Here is a 20272-nt window from a genome sequence, read left to right as displayed (position 1 = left end):
GCAGTTTATAACGCAGAGCCGTGAAAATAAAAAATATTTTTTTCCCACAAAAATTTATTTTAGCCCCAGTTTTGTATTTTCCCAAGGGTAACAGGAGAAATTGGACCCCACAAGCTGTCCAATTTGTCCTGAGTATGCTGATACCCCATATGTGGGGGGAACCACCGTTTGGGCGCATGGCAGAGCTTGGAAGGGAAGGAGCGCTGTTTGGAATGCAGACTAAAGGTACCTTCACACTAAACAACTTTCCAACGAGAACGACAACGATCCGTGACGTTGCAGCGTCCTGGATAGCGATCTCGTTGTGTTTGACATGCAGCAGCGATCTGGATCCCGCTGTGATATCGCTGGTCGGAGCTAGAAGTCCAGAACTTTATTTGGTCATCAGATCGGCGTGTATCGTCGTGTTTGACAGCAAAAGCAACGATGCCTGCAATGTTTCTTCATGGAGCGAACTGGAGCGAACAACCAGCGAGAACGATAAGTACGTCACTGGATCGTTCCTGCATCGTTCTGCTGTTGCCGGTGTCTGACGTCTCCTAGCGACCTAAACAGCGACACTGCAGCAATCGACTCGTTGTCTATATCGCTGCAGCGTCGCTTAATGTGACGGTACCTTTAGATGGAATGGTCTGCAGGCGTCACATTGCGTTTGCAGAGCCCCTGATGTGCCTAAACAGTAGAAACCCCCCACAAGTGACCCCATATTGGAAACTAGACCCCCTAAAGAACCTATCTAGATGTGTTGTGAGAACTTTGAACCACCAAGTGTTTCACTACAGTTTATAACGCAGAGGCATGAAAATAAAAAATCATTTTATTCCACAAAAAATATTTTTTAGCCCCCAGTTCTGTATTTTTCCAAAGGGTAACAGGAGAAATTGGACCCCAAAAGTTGTTGTCCAATTTGTCCTGAGTATGCTGATAACCCATATGTGGGGGGGAGCCACTGTTTGGTCGCATGGCAGAGCTCGGACGCCATGTCACGTTTGGAGAGCCCCTGATGTGCCTAAACAGTGGAAACCCCCCAATTCTAACTGAAACCCTAACCCAAACACACCCCTAACCCTAATTCCTACCCTAACCATAACCCTAACCACACCCCTAACCCGAACATGCCCCTAACCCTAATCCCAACCACACCCCTAACTCCAACACACCCCTAACCCTAATCCCAACCATAACCCTAACCACACCCCTAACCATGACACACCCCTAACCCTAATCCCAACCCTAATCCCAACCGTAAATGTAATCCAAACCCTAACTTTAGCCCCAACCCTAACTTTAGCCCCAACCCTAACCCTAACTTTAGCCCCAACCCTAACCCTTACTTCAGCCCCAACCCTAACCCTTAGGCCAGGATAACACATGCGTGAAATACGTCCGAGTCTCGCTTGGTAATACCCGGCTCTGCCGCTGTCTCTCTGGAGCAGAGCGTGCAGCTCCATGTATTGCTATGCGGCCGCACTCTCCGCTCCTGAGTGATGGCAGCAATGCCAGGTATTACCATGCGAGACTGGGACATATTTCTCACATGTGTGATCCCGGCCTAACTTTAGCCTCAACCCTAACCCTAACTTTAGCCCCAACCCTAACCCTAATGGGAAAATGGAAATAAATACATTTTTTAAAATGTTATTATATTTCCCTAACTAAGGGGGTGATGAAGTGGGTTTGATTAACTTTTATAGCGGGTTTTTTAGCGGATTTTTATTATTATGATTGGCAGCTGTTACACACTAAAAGACTCTTTTTATTGCAAAAAATAGTTTTTGGGTCTCCACATTTTGAGAGCTATAATTTTTCCATACTTTGGTCCACAGAATCATGTGAGGTCTTGTTTCTTGAGGGATGAGTTAACGTTTTTATTGGTACCATTTTCGGGCACGTGACATTTTTTGATCGCTTTTTATTTCGATTTTTGTGAGGCATAATGAACAAAAACCAGCAATTCGTGAATTTCTTTTGAGGGGGGGCGTTTATACCGTTCCACGTTTGATAAAATTAATAAAGCACTTTTATTCTTCGGGTCAGTAGTATTACAGCGATGCCTCATTTATATAATTTTTTAATGTTTTGGCGCTTTTATACGACAAAATCTATTTTATATAAAAAATAATTATTTTTGCATCGCTTTAATCTGAGGACTATAACTTTTTTATTCTTTGCTGATGATGCTGTATGGTGGCTCGTTCTTTTGCGGGACAAGATGACGTTTTAAACGGTACCATGTTTATTTATATTCGTCTTTTTGATCGCGTGTCATTCCACTTTTTGTTCGGCGGTATGATAACAAAGCTTTTTTTGCCTCGTTTTTTTTTTTACGGTGATCACTGAAGGGGTTAACTAGTGGGACAGTTTTATAGGTCGGGTAATTACGAATGCGGCGATACTAAATATGTGTACTTTTATTGCTTTTTTTTATTTAAACAAAGAAATGTATTTATTGGAACAATATTTTTTTTTTTCATTATTTAGGAATTTTGCAAAGCACTGTGTCAGATCAGCGATCTGACAGGCAGTGCTCCAGGCTTGCCGACGCCTGCTCTGAGAAGGTCCTTGCAGGACCCAGAAGGAGCCCCACGGCCATTTTGGATCTGGGGCCTGCAGGGAGGAGGAGGGAGAAGACCCTCTGAACAATGCGATCACATCACGTTGTTCCGAGGGTCTCAGGGAAGCACGCAGGGAGCCCCCTCCCTGCGTGATGCTTCCCTATGCCGCCGGAATGCTGCGATTATGTTTGATCGCAGTGTTCTGGGGGTTAATATGCTGGGAGCGGTCCGTGACCACTCCTGGCACATAGTGCCGGATGTCAGCTGTAATAATCAGCTGACACCCGGGGGCGATCGGCCGTGCTTCCCCCGTGAGCACGGCCGATCGCCTATGACGTACTATTCCGTCCATGGGAATTAGGGCCTGGGTCACATGGACGGAATAGTACGTCTAATGGCAGAAAGGGGTTAAAGAAGTGGAGTAAGAGAGCTCAGGAGGTTGCTACGGAGTCTGATGTCTCTCCGCGGTCTGTGGGAGAATATCATAGTAAATCCCCATCCTCCTCCTCCTCCTCGGACAGTGATATAGGGGCAGTCCATGCTTTCCTGCTGAGGATATGGATAGGCTGGTCAGAGCGGTTAGGTTAACAATGGGACTAAAGGAGCAGAGAACATCTAAGTCTCTGGAGGATATAATGTTCGAAGGCTTGGAGGAAAGGAAAAAAAACACATTTCCGGTTAATACCAGGTGTAGGGCAGTAGGGCTCGTGCAGTTCGACAGATAGGCAGAGACCACAGAAAGTTAAACATAAACAGTGTCTTTATTTCCAGAACTCACACATAGGAGTGATATCCTTCGGATCGCAGCTGGGTTTCCACAAACACAGTCCAGACCTCAAAACCCGTTGTCGGAGACAATGTCACTGCCGTGTCCTTTGGGTGCGTTGGCTGCCTGGAGGACCCTGGCTCTGTGTTAGCTCCACACAGACCTGGGTTGCACAGAGCCACCTGCTCTTCAGCTTGCAAACTCCAACACTAACACACCTAAGGCAAAACTGACAGATTTAAGGAAAAATTAAAAAACCTGGAGTGGAGAGAAGGATTCGCCCCACTACCAAACCTGCAAATCCCACTAAAAATAAAAGCCCTTAATGGGTTTTCCTAAAAATCTGTCACTACTTGGACCCAATCCATTCTTTCTTTTATTTCGCCCCGTGACTCACAGGCATCCTGCTGTGAACACAAGGCACTCCAGTGGGTTTAATAGGACTCCGCATCCTGGGTGACACATATCGACTAGAGATGAGCAAATAATTCAATGTTCGGTTCAGATTACAATTACCGAATTTGCAATATTTGCAGATTAATTCATCAAATATTCGCCGAACATAACCGAACACCATTCATGCCAATGGGAGGAAAAAACAAATGCATGCACAACACCTTATAATGCCCTAAATGCTGCCATAACACATCAAATGAGGAACAGACACCAGGAAAGTGGCCTCAATTCACCCACAGTACAAATTGTAGCATGGCATTGCAGCAATCAGCCAGGCATGAGGTATCGGGGTCTGGGGCAGCATTTACAGCTTTAACGTCACAGTAAGATGAGGTGGGTGAAGGATCAGTGTAGACCTCCTTTGCTGGGAGCCCTGATACCACATGCAAAACCTCTACCTGCTTTTTCATGGTGAACCATGCTCAGGTGGCACAAATATCAGTTTTGTAGGCTACCATTGTCAGAAAAGTTTAAGAATAGTAACACGGGTAGTTGGGTCGAAGGAAGTGTAGGCTGTCATGAATCCCAATGGCTAGGGATAGCAAGGGACAAGCAAAGTAATACAAAATATCGGACGAGCTCTAGGGTGATGGAACCTGGGCTGACCGCTGCCCTACGCCTGACAAACGCAACTAGAGATAGCCAGGGAGCGTGCCTACGTTGGTTCTAGACGCCACGCACCAGCCTAAGAGCTAACTAGTACTGCAGAGAAAATAAGACCTCACTTGCCTCCAGAGGAATGAACCCCAAAAGGTATAGTTGCCCCCCACATGTATTGACGGTGAAATGAGAGGAAGGCACACACATAGAGATGATATATATAGGTTCAGCAAATTGAGGCCCGCTGTAAACTAGAAAGCAGAACGATACAAAAGGGGTCTGAGCGGTCAGCAAAAAACCCTAATCAAAAAACCATCCTGAGATTACAAGAACCCATGTGCCAACTCATGGCACATGGGGAGAACCTCAGTCCACTAGAGCTACCAGCTAGCATAGAGACATAATAAGCAAGCTGGACAAAAAACCAAACAACTGAAAATCAGCACTTAGCTTATCCTGAAAGATCTGGGAGCAGGTAGGCAGGAACCAAACAGAGCACATCTGAATACATTGATAGCCGGCAAGGGAATGACAGAAAGGCCAGGTAAAATAGGAAACACCCAGCCTCTGATGGACAGGTGGAAACCAAAGGCCGCAACCCACCAAAGTCACCCAGTACCAGCAGTAACCACCAGAGGGAGCCCACAAACAGAATCCACAACAGTACCCCCCCCTTGAGGAGGGGTCACCGAACCCTCACGAGAACCCCCAGGGCGATCAGGGTGAGCTCTATGGAAGGCGCGGACCAAATCAGTCGCATGAACATCGGAGGCGACCACCCAGGAATTATCCTCCTGACCATAACCCTTCCACTTAACCAAATACTGGAGTTTGCGTCTGGAAACACGAGAATCCAAGATCTTCTCAACAACATACTCCAATTCTCCCTCCACCAGCACCGGAGCAGGAGGCTCAACCGAAGGAACAACGGGCACCTCATACCTCCGCAACAACGACCGATGGAACACATTATGAATAGCAAACGATGCTGGGAGATCCAAACGAAAAGATACAGGGTTAAGAATCTCCGAGATCCTATAAGGACCGATAAACCGAGGCTTGAACTTAGGAGAAGAGACCTTCATAGGGACAAAACGAGAAGACAACCACACCAAATCCCCAACAAGAAGTCGGGGACCCACGCGGCGACGGCGATTAGCAAACTGCTGAGTCTTCTCCTGAGATAACTTCAAATTGTCCACCACCTGATTCCAAATCTGATGTAGCCTGTCCACCACCACGTCCACTCCAGGACAATCCGAAGACTCCACCTGACCAGAGGAAAAACGAGGATGAAACCCCGAATTACAAAAAAAAGGAGAGACCAACGTGGCAGAACTAGCCCGATTATTAAGAGCAAATTCGGCCAGCGGCAAAAAAGCAACCCAGTCATCTTGATCAGCAGAAACAAAACACCTCAAATAAGTTTCCAAGGTCTGATTAGTTCGCTCCGTCTGGCCATTCGTCTGAGGATGGAATGCAGACGAGAAAGACAAATCAATGCCCATCTTGGCACAAAACGTCCGCCAAAATCTAGACACAAACTGGGATCCCCTGTCAGAAACGATATTCTCCGGAATCCCATGCAAACGAACCACGTTCTGAAAAAATAAAGGGACCAACTCAGAGGAGGAAGGCAACTTAGGCAAGGGCACCAAATCAACCATCTTAGAAAAGCGGTCACACACCACCCAGATAACGGACATTTTCTGTGAAACCGGGAGATCAGAAATAAAATCCATGGAAATGTGCGTCCAAGGCCTCTTCGGGATGGGCAAGGATAACAACAACCCACTGGCCCGAGAACAGCAAGGCTTAGCTCGAGCACACACTTCACAAGACTGCACAAAGGTACGCACATCCCTAGACAAGGAAGGCCACCAAAAAGACCTGGCCACCAAGTCTCTAGTACCAAATATTCCAGGATGACCAGCCAACACAGAAGAATGGACCTCGGAGATGACTCTACTGGTCCAATCATCCGGAACAAACAGTCTTTCTGGTGGACAACGATCCGGTTTATCCACCTGAAACTCCTGCAATGCACGTCGCAAGTCTGGGGATACGGCGGACAATATTACCCCATCCCTAAGGATACCAGTAGGCCCAGAGTCTCCAGGAGAGTCAGGCACAAAACTCCTGGAAAGAGCATCTGCCTTCACATTCTTTGAACCTGGCAGGTATGAAACCACGAAATTGAAACGAGAAAAAAACAACGACCAACGAGCCTGTCTAGGATTCAAACGCCTGGCAGACTCAAGGTAAATGAGATTCTTGTGATCAGTCAAGACCACCACACGATGTTTAGCACCCTCAAGCCAATGACGCCACTCCTCAAATGCCCACTTCATGGCCAAAAGCTCCCGATTACCCACATCATAATTGCGCTCGGCGGGCGAGAATTTTCTAGAGAAGAATGCACATGGCTTCATCACCGAGCCATTAGAACTTCTCTGTGACAAAACCGCCCCCGCTCCAATCTCGGAAGCATCAACCTCAACCTGAAAAGGAAGTGAAACATCTGGTTGACACAACACAGGAGCAGAAGAAAACCGGCGCTTAAGTTCCTGAAAGGCCTCCACGGCCGCAGGAGACCAATCAGCAACATCAGCACCCTTTTTAGTCAAATCAGTCAAAGGTTTAACAATACTGGAAAAATTAGCAATGAACCGACGATAAAAATTAGCAAACCCCAAGAACTTCTGAAGGCTCTTAACAGATGTAGGTTGTGTCCAGTCACAAATCGCCTGAACCTTGACGGGATCCATCTCAATAGTAGAAGGAGAAAAAATGTACCCCAAAAAAGAAATCTTCTGGACTCCGAAGAGACACTTTGAGCCCTTCACAAACAGAGAATTGGCCCGCAGAACCTGAAACACCTTCCTGACCTGTAAAACATGAGACTCCCAGTCATCAGAAAACACCAAAATATCATCCAAATACACAATCATAAACTTATCCAGATATTCACGGAAAATATTGTGCATAAAGGACTGAAAGACTGACGGAGCATTGGAGAGTCCAAAAGGCATTACCAAATACTCAAAATGGCCCTCAGGCGTATTAAATGCGGTTTTCCACTCGTCACCCTGTTTTATCCGCACCAGATTATACGCACCGCGAAGATCTATCTTAGTGAACCACCTAGCCCCCTTAATGCGAGCAAACAAATCAGTCAATAATGGCAGTGGATACTGATATTTGACTGTAATCTTATTCAGAAGGCGATAATCTATACAAGGCCTCAGGGAACCATCTTTTTTTGCCACGAAAAAAAAAACCTGCTCCCAGAGGGGACGAAGATGGACGAATATGTCCCTTTTCCAAGGACTCCTTAATATAATTCCGCATAGCAGTATGCTCTGGCAGTGACAGATTAAATAAACGACCCTTAGGGAACTTACTGCCAGGAATCAATTCTATAGCACAGTCACAATCTCTATGAGGAGGGAGCGAATTGAGCTTAGGCTCCTCAAAAACATCCCTATAGTCAGACAAAAACACAGGGATCTCAGAAGGAGTAGATGAAGCGATTGAAATCGGAGGTGCATAATCATGAAACCCCTGACATCCCCAGCTTAACACAGACATTGTTTTCCAGTCCAGGACAGGATTATGAGTTTGTAACCATGGCAGACCAAGCACTAGTACATCATGTAAATTATACAGTACAAGGAAGCGAATCACCTCCTGATGAACGGGAGTCATGCGCATGGTCACTTGTGTCCAATACTGCGGCTTATTCATAGCCAATGGTGTAGAGTCAATTCCCTTCAGAGGGATAGGAACTTCCAGAGGCTCCAGACTAAAACCGCAGCGTTTAGCAAATGACCAATCCATAAGACTCAGGGCAGCGCCTGAATCCACATAGGCATCGACGGAAATGGAAGACAGTGAAAAAATCAGAGTCACAGACAAAATGAACTTAGATTGCAGAGTACCAATGGCAAAAGATTTATCAACCCTTTTTGTGCGTTTAGAGCATACTGATATAACATGAGCTGAATCACCACAATAAAAACACAATCCATTTTTCCGCCTATAATTTTGCCGTTCACTTCTGGACTGAATTCTATCACATTGCATAGTCTCAGGTGCCTGTTCAGAAGACACCGCCAACTGGTGCACGGGTTTGCGCTCCCGTAAACGCCGATCAATCTGAATGGCCATAGCCATCGACTCATTCAGACCTGTAGGCGTAGGGAACCCCACCATAATATCCTTAATGGCCTCGGAAAGACCATTTCTGAAGTTAGCAGCCAGGGCGCACTCATTCCACTGAGTAAGCACCGACCATTTCCGAAATTTTTGACAATATATTTCCGCTTCATCATGCCCCTGAGAGAGGGCTAATAAAGCCTTTTCAGCCTGAATCTCCAGGTTGGGTTCCTCATAGAGCAATCCCAATGCCAGAAAAAACGCATCCACATTGAGCAATGCAGGATCCCCTGGTGCCAATGCAAATGCCCAATTCTGAGGGTCGCCCCGCAGGAAAGATATTACAATCTTGACCTGTTGAGCAGGGTCTCCAGAGGAGCGAGATTTTAAAGAAAGAAACAATTTACAATTGTTCCTGAAATTCAGGAAGGTAGATCTATCTCCAGAAAAGAACTCTGGAATAGGAATTCTAGGTTCAGACATGGGAGTGTGAACAACAAAATCCTGTATGTTTTGAACTTTTGCCGTGAGATTACTCAGGCTGGAAGCCAAACTCTGGACATCCATGTTAAACAGCTAATATCAGAGCCATTCAAGGGTTAAGAGGAGGTAAGAAGCAGCTAGACAGCAATTAAGGGCTAGGCAGCAAAACTCTGAAGGAAAAAAAAAAAAAAAAATTTCCCTTAAACACTTCTTTTTCTCCTGCTTCAGCCCAAACAATTAACACTTTGTGGGCCGGCTATACTGTCATGAATCCCAATGGCTAGGGATAGCAAGGGACAAGCAAAGTAATACAAAATATCGGACGAGCTCTAGGGTGATGGAACCTGGGCTGACCGCTGCCCTACGCCTGACAAATGCAACTAGAGATAGCCAGGGAGCGTGCCTACGTTGGTTCTAGACGCCACGCACCAGCCTAAGAGCTAACTAGTACTGCAGAGAAAATAAGACCTCACTTGCCTCCAGAGGAATGAACCCCAAAAGGTATAGTTGCCCCCCACATGTATTGACGGTGAAATGAGAGGAAGGCACACACATAGAGATGATATATATAGGTTCAGCAAATTGAGGCCCGCTGTAAACTAGAAAGCAGAACGATACAAAAGGGGTCTGAGCGGTCAGCAAAAAACCCTAATCAAAAAACCATCCTGAGATTACAAGAACCCATGTGCCAACTCATGGCACATGGGGAGAACCTCAGTCCACTAGAGCTACCAGCTAGCATAGAGACATAATAAGCAAGCTGGACAAAAAACCAAACAACTGAAAATCAGCACTTAGCTTATCCTGAAAGATCTGGGAGCAGGTAGGCAGGAACCAAACAGAGCACATCTGAATACATTGATAGCCGGCAAGGGAATGACAGAAAGGCCAGGTAAAATAGGAAACACCCAGCCTCTGATGGACAGGTGGAAACCAAAGGCCGCAACCCACCAAAGTCACCCAGTACCAGCAGTAACCACCAGAGGGAGCCCACAAACAGAATCCACAACAGTAGGCCTGACGGTCTCAGAGGCCTACTGCTACAGGCAACATGCATGAAGGAGACCCAACCAGGAGTGTTCACATTTCCAAAAATTATTGGCATACAATACCAAAGTGGCATCAATTTCACCACAGTATAGATAGTATAATAGGAACTGACAGGTCTTCCACTACACCAAATCCAGCAGATGGACACCCAACCAGGAATGTTCACATTTAAACCAATGAGGGCCTTACACCACACAAGTGGCATCAATTTTACCACAGTAGAAATAGTATAATAGGGACCGGCAGGTCTTCCACTACACCCAATCCAGCAGATGGATACCCAACTAGGAGTGTTCACATTTTAAAAAATGAGGGCCTGACACCACCGAAGTGGAATAACTGCCACGAGAATAGAAAAAGTATAATTGGGACTGACACGTCTTCCACTACAGCTAACCCAGCAACCATGACTGTTCACATTTCCACAAATTTATGTTAACAGCAGCAGCAGCCACAGTAGGCACAGAAGCCACACTATAGATATTACAGAGTGCAGTTACATGACATTAATGCATCACACTAAAAAATGCAATTTCACCTAGTCTGTACAGTCTGCGATTGGGGGCAAAATTCCTCTGAGATCCATGACTTGTTCATCTGGATGAAAGTTAGGTGGTCTACACTTTCAGGGGACAGCCGGCTGTGCTTATCAGTTAGGACACCACCAGCAGCGCTGAAGACAAGTTCTGAGAGAACGCTAGCTGCCGGGCACGATAAAACCTAAAAGGCGTGTGAGGCGATCTCAGGCGACTCATCTAATTTGGAAGACCAAAATGTGAAAGGGTCCAAACTCTCCCTGATGGTATTGATATTCAGTTCTAGATACTCCTGCACCATCCTCTCCATTCGATCACCACGTGAGGACTCACAGAAATTGCTTCTTCCAATTACACCACTGCTGCTGCTAATGTTGTGGCATCGACAAATTGAAGTGCTGGAGGTTGGACGTCTAGAGCTGTGATGCGAACTGTGTGCTTCACTGCTGTCTTGGGTAAAAGCTCTCTAAGGCTATGTGCCCACGTACAGGAATGTATGCAAATTTTCCACTTGCATTTTTGCGCGTTTTTATCGCAGATTTTTCGCTTTTTTTTCAGAAGTTTCCAATGCAATAATATAGCGGCAAATCCGCAGATTTTCTGCAAAATTAATGAACATGCTGCGTTTTTTTCTGCAAAAAACACAGCATGGGCACAAAAATTGCGGAATGCAGTAAAATGATGGGATGCTTATTTTAAGCATTTTTAAGCTTATTTGCAGCGGAAAACCGCCGAAAAAACGCAAAAAAATCTTGAACGTGTGCACATAGCCTTAAGGTTGTGTAAAAGCATGTTTCCATACTCATTTGCAGGTCCCTTTCCGAGGCAGCAAGCGTCTGGCACAATTTGGTTTTATAATGTGGATCTAACATAGTGGCAATCCAGTAGTCAGCAGTATTCCTAATCATAACTATACAGGGATCATGTTGCAGATAGTGCAGCAAGAAGACACTCATATGTCGGGCTCTACCATGAGGTCCAAGCTCATTCTGTGTTGGTGGCTGGGTAACAATGAGGCTCCTTTACTCCGTCTCCTCCCGCCAATCATGAACAACAGAGAGGGGAGGATTATCCTCTTCATCTGACAGTTGCTCGCCCATCACCTCTTCCTCCTCCATTTGTTCCTCGGATCTTGCACCTTCAATAACAGAATGTCTGTTATCACCAGCCCCCTCGATTGCAGTAATCCACACTCCCTTGGCACCCACTTGTGTTACGACAGTCTGGAACTTAGGGTACCGTCACACATTGAAATTTCCATCGCTACGACGTTACGATTCGTGACGTTCTAGCGATATCGTTACGATATCGCTGTGTCTGACACGCTACTGCGATCAGACACCCTGCTGAGAATCGTACGTCGTAGCACATCGTTTGGAACTTTCTTTCGTCGCTTGATCACCCGCTGACATCGCTGGATCGTTGTGTGTGACAGCGATCCAGCGATGTCTTCGCTTGTAACCAGGGTAAACATCGGGTAACTAAGCGCAGGGCCGCGCTTAGTAACCCGATGTTTACCCTGGTTACCAGCGTAAACGTAAAAAAACAAACCGTACATACTCACCCGTCGGTGTCCTTCAGGTCCCTTGCCGTCTGCTTCCTGCTCTGAGTGCCGGCCGGAAAGTGAGAGCAGATCACAGCGGTGCTGCGCTCTGCGCCTCTCACTGTACGGCTGCACTCAGTCAGAGCAGGAAGCAGACGGCAAGGGACCTGAAGGACACCGACGGGTGAGTATGTACTGTTTGTTTTTTTACGTTTACGCTGGTAACCAGGGTAAACATCGGGTTACTAAGCGCGGCCCTGCGCTTAGTTACCCGATGTGTACCCTGGTTACCCGGGGACTTCGGCATCGCTCCAGCGCCGTGATTGCAACGTGTGACCGCAGTCTACGACGCTGGAGCGATGATTATACGACGCTGCGACGTCACGAATCGTGCCGTCGCAGCGATGAAAATTTCAATGTGTGACGGTACCCTTAGAGACAATGTTATCCCTTCTGCATCCTCTTCTACTCCCTCCTCTTCTTCTGGGACCACCATCTCCTCCCACAGGCTATTCAAAGTCTGCTCCAGCATATAGATGACCGGAATAATAATGCTGATGACGGCGGCGGCGTCAGCGCTAACCATCTTAGTAGCCATTTCAAAACTGTGCAGAAGGGTGCAGAGGTCCTTAATCTGTGCCTACTCTGCAAATGTGATATGCGCTACATCCATACTGCATTGGCCCAGGCTATACAACATGATATACTGTGTCAGGGCTCCTTGCTGCTTCCACAGTCGCTGCAACATATGCAGAGTGGAATTCCACTGTGTCGGCACATAGCATATCAACCTGTTAACTTTCATGAACAAAGAACTCTGTATCGATGCAAGTCAATGACCTGAGGGGTGTGAACGGTGTGAATGAGCACACAGCTTACGTGCTTTCTGGAGCAGCTCACCCAGGCCAAGATAGTGGTGGCGAAAACGCTGTACCACTAGGTTAAGGACGTGAGCCATGCAAGGCACGTATGTGAGCTTGCCTCGCCATAGGGCCGCCACCAGGTCGCACAGTTATCAGACACAGGTTTAGTGGAGACAGCCATTGATCAAACTCTGCCTGGAGAGCTGTCCACAATTTTTCAGCTGTATGACTGCGATCTCCAAGGCATATAAATTTTAATATTGCCTGATTGCGGTGAGCCGTAGCTGCGCAGTACGGAGGTGGTGGGGATTCGCTCTGCACTGTTGGAACACGTGACTCATTAAGGCAGGGGTTGAGGGCGCAGGTGGAGGCCCTAGAGGAGATAGAAAAAGAGGCAGAAGCATAGGAGAAAGTGTTAAATGGAGAGGTTTGTCCTACAAGCCTTGGGTATTCCAAGACTTGTGGAGCATCGCCTACCCCCACAGCCACTAGAGTCATCCAGTGCCCAGTCAGTGAGATGTAATGCCCTTGGCCATGCTTACTCGTCCAAGTGTTTGTGGTGAAATGCACCCTGGCAGACAGAGATTTAGTCATGGAATGGGTGATGTTGTCTGCGACATGCTGGTGTAGCGCAGGCACAGCTTTCTTAGAAAAGTAATGGTGGATTGAGAAAGTTGTGGTATCCTCGTTTTCTGAGATCGGTAAAAAACCAGCAGGCATGCCCTCTTCCGTTATAGCTGATGGCAGGCTCTCAGTCAGAGTGACTGGAGTGGGTAAAGAACCAGAGGTTCTGCGATTAAAGACCTGTGTCTCAATAGTTGGCACGGTAACAGGGAGGAGGAAGAAGAAGCAGCTGATGCGATTGATGGGGTAGCTGATGGTGGTTGTGCTTCACTTATCTGCATTTTTTCGCAGTGGGGTTCCCACAGTAACGCATGTTGATTGCGAATGTGAAGGTTCATACATGAAGTAGTCAAATTATTGCACTTTTTACCTCTACTCAGTTTTTTCTGCAAAGTTGACAGATTACGTGAGTTGGATCGTCCTTTGTGTAACGTCGGTGGGTTTGTACCTTGTTTCTCAGGTGTTACTCTGCATGTCTCTGCTTTAAGCCTTTGCTCCTCTCCCCCGAACTAGCAGGGATACTGTTGTCTGTTACCTGTATGGATGCTGCTCAGTTCTCTGCTCCGCTGCGTAGCTGTACATATGTTGTGATGTCTTTGATCCGCTGCATGACCATCCACATGCGCGTTCCCTGGCTGCTGCTGTGGAAGCTATCCACGGGTAACAAGGTCCTCTGCAGCTGGTGCATGATTTTTCATGTGTGTCCATGCTTGCAGCCACTGCCAGGTGCCCTAAGCCTCAGTTCCTGTGCTGAATTTGCTGTAATGGTTTCTGTTTGTGCTTAGGGTGCGCGGTGTGCGGTGTGTGCACCTGAGTGCGTGGTGTGTGCACCTGAGTTGCTTTCCTCAGCCTCGGGTGCTGAGGGGCACCTCCTATATAAACTCTTTCTTTCCTGTTCTGCGCTGCCAGAGCTTTGCATTATGTCCAGCCTGTGTCCTGATGTTCAGCCTGTGTCCCGATGTTCCGCTGGTTCCCTGGGGTCCACCCTGTGATGACTTCTGTACTGGGTCGGTGTCTGATGTTGTCCATGCCCGTGCCAGATGACCCTGGACTGCATCAACCCATGATGACCCCTGCAATCATCTGATATCTGTCAAAGGTCGGTGTCTGATGTTCTCCTGCTGAGCCTGTGCCACGCCTGAGGTCTGAGAGAGAGGCCGTCCTAGTATGCCCGTGCCAGATGACCCTGGACTGCATCAACATGTGATGTCCTCATGCCTTAGTCTGTTTCTCGGAGACGTGTACCCCTTCTTGATGTGCAGAATCAGGAGCCTGGCATAGTTATGTTCTGTTTATGTACTGTGATTTTGTTTAAGTAAACTTTGTTTCTTCATACCTGAAGTTGTGCGGTGTTATCTAGTTCTGCATGCCACCATCTTGTCTGCAAGCTCAGCTGCCACAGACCCTGCTCGCTTCCCTTCACTAGTCTGGGTAGGCCTAGTTTCCCTTCTGTGGTCCAGTGGGTGCACATTCCGTTCCCACCTGGGATGTTCGCCCCATGTCATCATGCTCTGGCGACGTGGAGGCGTCGGCTGTGCCACATCTTCGGTTGCAGCCATTACACTTTGCAGTGTCAAAAAAGGCCCAGGCTAGGCAACCCTTGCCACCCTTGCAAGCTGGAGACCTGTGGACGGTGCTGGTCATAGCCACAGTTGTGGCTATGGATGCATTGCTCATGGTGGCTGCATCACTACGTCTCTGCGATGTATGGCACAACGTATCCTCCTCGTCTTCCTCCTCACATTACCTACTCAGCTGTGTGCCTCTATGTTCACGCCAACTGGGATCTAACATCTCATCATCATCATCCTCTGTGTTATTACATTCCTCACCCTTGGAGTCACCCTCCTCCTCTTCCTGCCCTGACAGCACAGTACAGTCTGCATGATCCTCAGATATCTGAATCTCATCAGGGTCACCTCCGCCCAGGGGTTAGCAGCTGATGACGAGGGTCAGGATGCTGTTCGGACCCTACTTTATCCTGCCCTGGATCCAAGCTAAAAAAAATTTGGCCATTGGAGCAGATTTCTTTCTCTTGACTCTGTGAAGCTTTTTAGTACACTTCTGATGACCATTTCATAGAATGTGTGAACAGCTCTTCAGACTCATCAATATGTGGTTCCTTACAGTTAGTGGTATGGTTGGAGAGTTGGGATGCGGGGGGAAGAAAGGGGAATTTGGATGCCACCTCTGTGGACTGTACTAGGTGTGATATTGAGGTGGAGGAAGAGGAGAGGCCATTTGAAGCTGCCAGTCATGTTGCTCAGGTATGTGTATAGTAATTGCAACAAAAAATAGATTTTAACTCTGCACCACCTCTGCAAACAGTTGAATTTCAGCAAGAGTAAATTCCAAGGTGAACTATGGCATGCTGTATCATGTCAGTCACAGAAGAAAGAGTTGTTTGAGTGTGAATGAGGCCTGTATGATAATAGGAACACAATAATTTTTAGTGGCCTCTGGATAAGGCCTCTATAACACACTAGATGTTGCAAACAATTTGAAAGTCAGGTCTCCTACTGTATGACACTAGGAATAGAAGATTTGTTGTGGCTTCTGGATCAGGCCTCTATAACACACTGGATGCTACAAACTATATGAAAATGGGGTCTCCTTCTATATGACAATAGAGACAGAAGAATTTTTTGTGGCCTCTAGATGCTGTGAACTATTGTAAAATCAGATCACCTACTGTATGACATTAAGAACACAAGAATTTTTGGGTGGCCTTTGGAACAGGCCTCTACAGCTTTATTTTAACCCAACAAAATGGCAAAGTGTCTAACTTTTTGCAACTGAAAAATTATAATATTTTTTAATGTGCCTTAGGTCTGCAGACAGTTTCATGCCACCACTGCACTAAATGATAAGGTGGGATACAGCAGGCTGTTTCACATCTAGCTAGTGAAAAAATATTATTTAGAATGCTATACTCGTGTATGGAGCGCAATAGAAACAGTGCACAACAGCCAATGACACAAGTTGTTGTGTCAGCACATTGTGGATGTTTCCTGCGCCCTGATTGGCTAGCCGCAATGTGCACACATAAAGTCAGGGGAAAAAACAAATTACTGTTTACAAAAATGCTGCATCTCTGAGCTCTGCAAACCCCCTCCCCTCATCAAACATGTGCCAAACGTTCATGATACAACACCCTTATCGTTGCTAAAGTGCTGGAAATACTTTTGTGGCAACGCAAATATTTTCATGCACTTTTTACCAAATGTTACCTTTTTTTCCGATTTTAGAAAATTTTGCTTGTGCTTCCGATCACGAATCCGAATGTGCCATATTCGTACTGAAATTATGTTTTGCGATAGTTTTCCGAACAAATTCGCTCATCACTAGTCCAGATAAGCAGTTCTTAAGTGGCATAGGTGCAACAGGGCAGATGAATCTTGTATGCAGCGGTATTAAAGATGTAGTGAGCTGCAGTTGAGAAGCCAAAGTGATGCAGCAGATTTTAGCATTGGACCTAAATGAGTAATATTGTGAAGTAATGAAATCTTGATGTAGCAGTGGTAGTTGTAGTGAGAGATCATCCCAGACACACTGAGGGGTGGAACAGTGTCAGCGGCACTGGGAATGGCCCAGATAGACTGTGCCAAAATAAACGAGGAGCAGTTGAACAGATTGCCAGCATGCTGTGCAAATTGTCACAGGTGAAAGCTCAATTACCTTCCTATGCTGATGCCAAGTAGTTCCCTCTTGTATGAATGTTGAAACCATCATGCCTATTGATTCTTGCGTAAAACGCTTTGAAAAGTCACAATATGTTTGCGCAAAGCAAAGCTACTGAAAAAATGTGCAACTTTTAACGTTTTTGAAGCCTGAAGGACACCCCTAGTCAGGACTTAAATATGGTACAGTAGATGAGGAGGCAGAAACAAAACACCGGCTTTATTGAAAGACAGAGGATCTTATGCTGGAAAACAAAACTAATGGTTCTTGTAATGATATCACAAATACTAGATACAAAGAGAAATAGTTGGACTATATCACACAAGCTGTGCTACAGCTATGACAATACAAAGTTCAATACAAACAGTATAAACAATTTCTTCAGCCTACTCTCTTCTAAATTCCTACCTGGCTTCCAATAATCAGGCTGTGCAGCTACAGCGCCCTAACTAGAGAATCTTGCTCTACATCCTAATGCAGTTGAACACTGGTGTCACACTCACAGTTCTGCAGCGATGAGAAGATAGTCTGTTAGCTTTGGCTTGGTCTCCATGTAGTGGAGCTGAGTTAGATGTTTTGCACTCTTCTTTCAGCTTATAGGTGCCTGTGGAAACCCGCATTTGCTATGCTATGTGACACTTACCTTCTGATACGGTCCTGCTAGCCAATATTTCGGCTACTGGGCACTATCATCTCCTTTAATGCCAATACTTTGTTTAACAGTCTCTCAGTGTTCAGAGACCCTTAATGTCCTCTCTTCCTGACACAGGCACCAGCTCACACTTCTGGATCAGACTCTTCCTGCTTCTAGCTGAAACCAACATGGGCGGAGTTGGGTGCGGGACGGGGCATGCTCATTTAATTCATGTCAAGTTGTGGTATACTCCAGAAATCTTACACTTGTCCCTGGAGTAAAATTTGTTTTGAGGCACATGGAGAGGCATGGCACTTTTAAGACGTGCTCAATTAATTGAGAAATGTGCACCTCCTAATGAATCAGTCACCTCTGTCTATTCAATGCCTGCTCATTAAAACTGGCGTGAACATGTATTGGGGCCTGTGCTCTCTGAATAAGTATAAAATGCACCGTAATACATTGCATAAAAAGATTCCATATAGTTTATCAAAATATATGAATTAATTAGCTAGTTATTTAACTGTTGTGGGGCCATCGCAAAAGTAATTGTGCAATACCGATATTTGCAATTTGCATGTACTGCTGTAATTGGGATGTTTGGTTATATTGGCTTTATATACTGCTGTGTCTAGAACACATACAGTAAATGTACTTCAATGTAGCTTCAATACACTCTCACCTTTGTATCTTAATATACACGGATGTTTGTGTGGCCTTCAGCTCACTCACAACTCATGATTGCAGTCTGCTTAGCTTATTTGCTGCCAATCTCCTGGCGTTGTCTTTGCCTCTTATGCTTCAGGATCCACCAACACTGGCATTCAGACTTTCAGCAATGAGATACAGTAAAACAAAAATTGCAATTTATAAAATTCCACAGCACTCATATAACATGTGAAGTATTATTTCAATTGTATTTATCCAATCCACAGAATTGGCCAAGTGCAATATATTTCCTCTAAATTCAAAAATGGTAGACTTGATTTAATACACATGGTAAACCATAATTTATCACATATTTATAGACTTATTATATACAGGGCATCAGCAACCGGGCAAGTGCCATGAGCAGGTGGGGGTCCCACTCACCGTCGCGGACACCGGTGTGCTATGGGAGTGTGCCGCCCCAAGGTCCTGGTCGTCACAGTGGTATTGCTTTCCTCCAGGGGAGAGTGATGCTACGTTTGGAGGCAAGGAAGGATAACTGCATCCAGGTATCACAAACATGCAACACATTCATACTCAAGGCCAGCAGGGGGAGCTTTTGATCCTATTTACTAGGTGACTCCCCATATATATAACTGGTAGTCTGTAGGGAGCGTTAGTCAGTCCTTCAGGGAAGCTGTTCCTGGCAGGAGCGAATTCCTGTCAGAGGACAGAGGAGAGGGTCCACAGAGCTGTGCATGCCCTAAGAGCTGCAGCTCCCAGAAAGAGACATTTTGAAGGCAGAATTGAATTGTATTGCAGCGAGCGTGAAGGAAAGCGAAGCACAGGAGAGGATACCAGAATGGGACTAGCCTTGAACAGGCAGCCCCTTCCTGAGGCGCAGAACACCAGTAGCCAAAACACCGAGGTAGTAAGGATCTCTATGCCTTACTTCAGAGACTGGCAGGACAGCTAATTGCAGGTTACCTGTCCGCACCTACACCCAGGAGGCACGGTGGCACCCGTCAGAGGCCGGGGCATGCTAGAGTCCCTATAAACAGCCTCAAGCCACCAGTCATATGGGTTTTGTCCTATCCGACTATGGGGGACAGAGAGAGAAACACCACATCTGTGAGGACCTTATTTGAAGCTTATGCAGTAAGGGACTACACCACTACCACCCAAGGGAAGGCTATTGATTTCCACCTGGACAAGGGGACTTGCCTCCAAACCGGCCGGACTCTACCTGCCCTGTGATCTGGTGCCCTGGACTGTGGCTGCTGAAGACTTCAGTAAACGAGGTAAAGAGACTGCAAACCTGTGTCCTTGTTCTTCACTGCACCTCTCACCATTCTACCATCTACACACTGGGAAGCCCTGGGGATATACTTCACCTGTGGGAAGGTATACCATCTAGCTGCCATAACATCACCCCAGTGGACCCCTTAAAGCAGCGTCGGTCACCCTGACCGAATACCACAGGTAGCGTCACGAACATAAACTTTATCCCTTTAAAGACCTTTTCTTTTTATACGGACGTCCCAGGGCCTCGGACCGGGTCAGCCACCGTGACATCCCCCTGTGAACCACAGGACCCGGTACCGAGTACCCCCTTGCCCTGATGGGGCGCTCCAGGGGCCCATTGCTTGTACCAGTGGCGGCGCCCGCAAGTGGG

The sequence above is a fragment of the Ranitomeya variabilis genome, chromosome 3 (genome assembly GCF_051348905.1).
Source record: "Ranitomeya variabilis isolate aRanVar5 chromosome 3, aRanVar5.hap1, whole genome shotgun sequence".
In the NCBI taxonomy this organism is placed as follows: Eukaryota; Metazoa; Chordata; class Amphibia; order Anura; family Dendrobatidae; genus Ranitomeya; species Ranitomeya variabilis.
Note: the sequence above shows the minus strand (reverse complement) of the source record.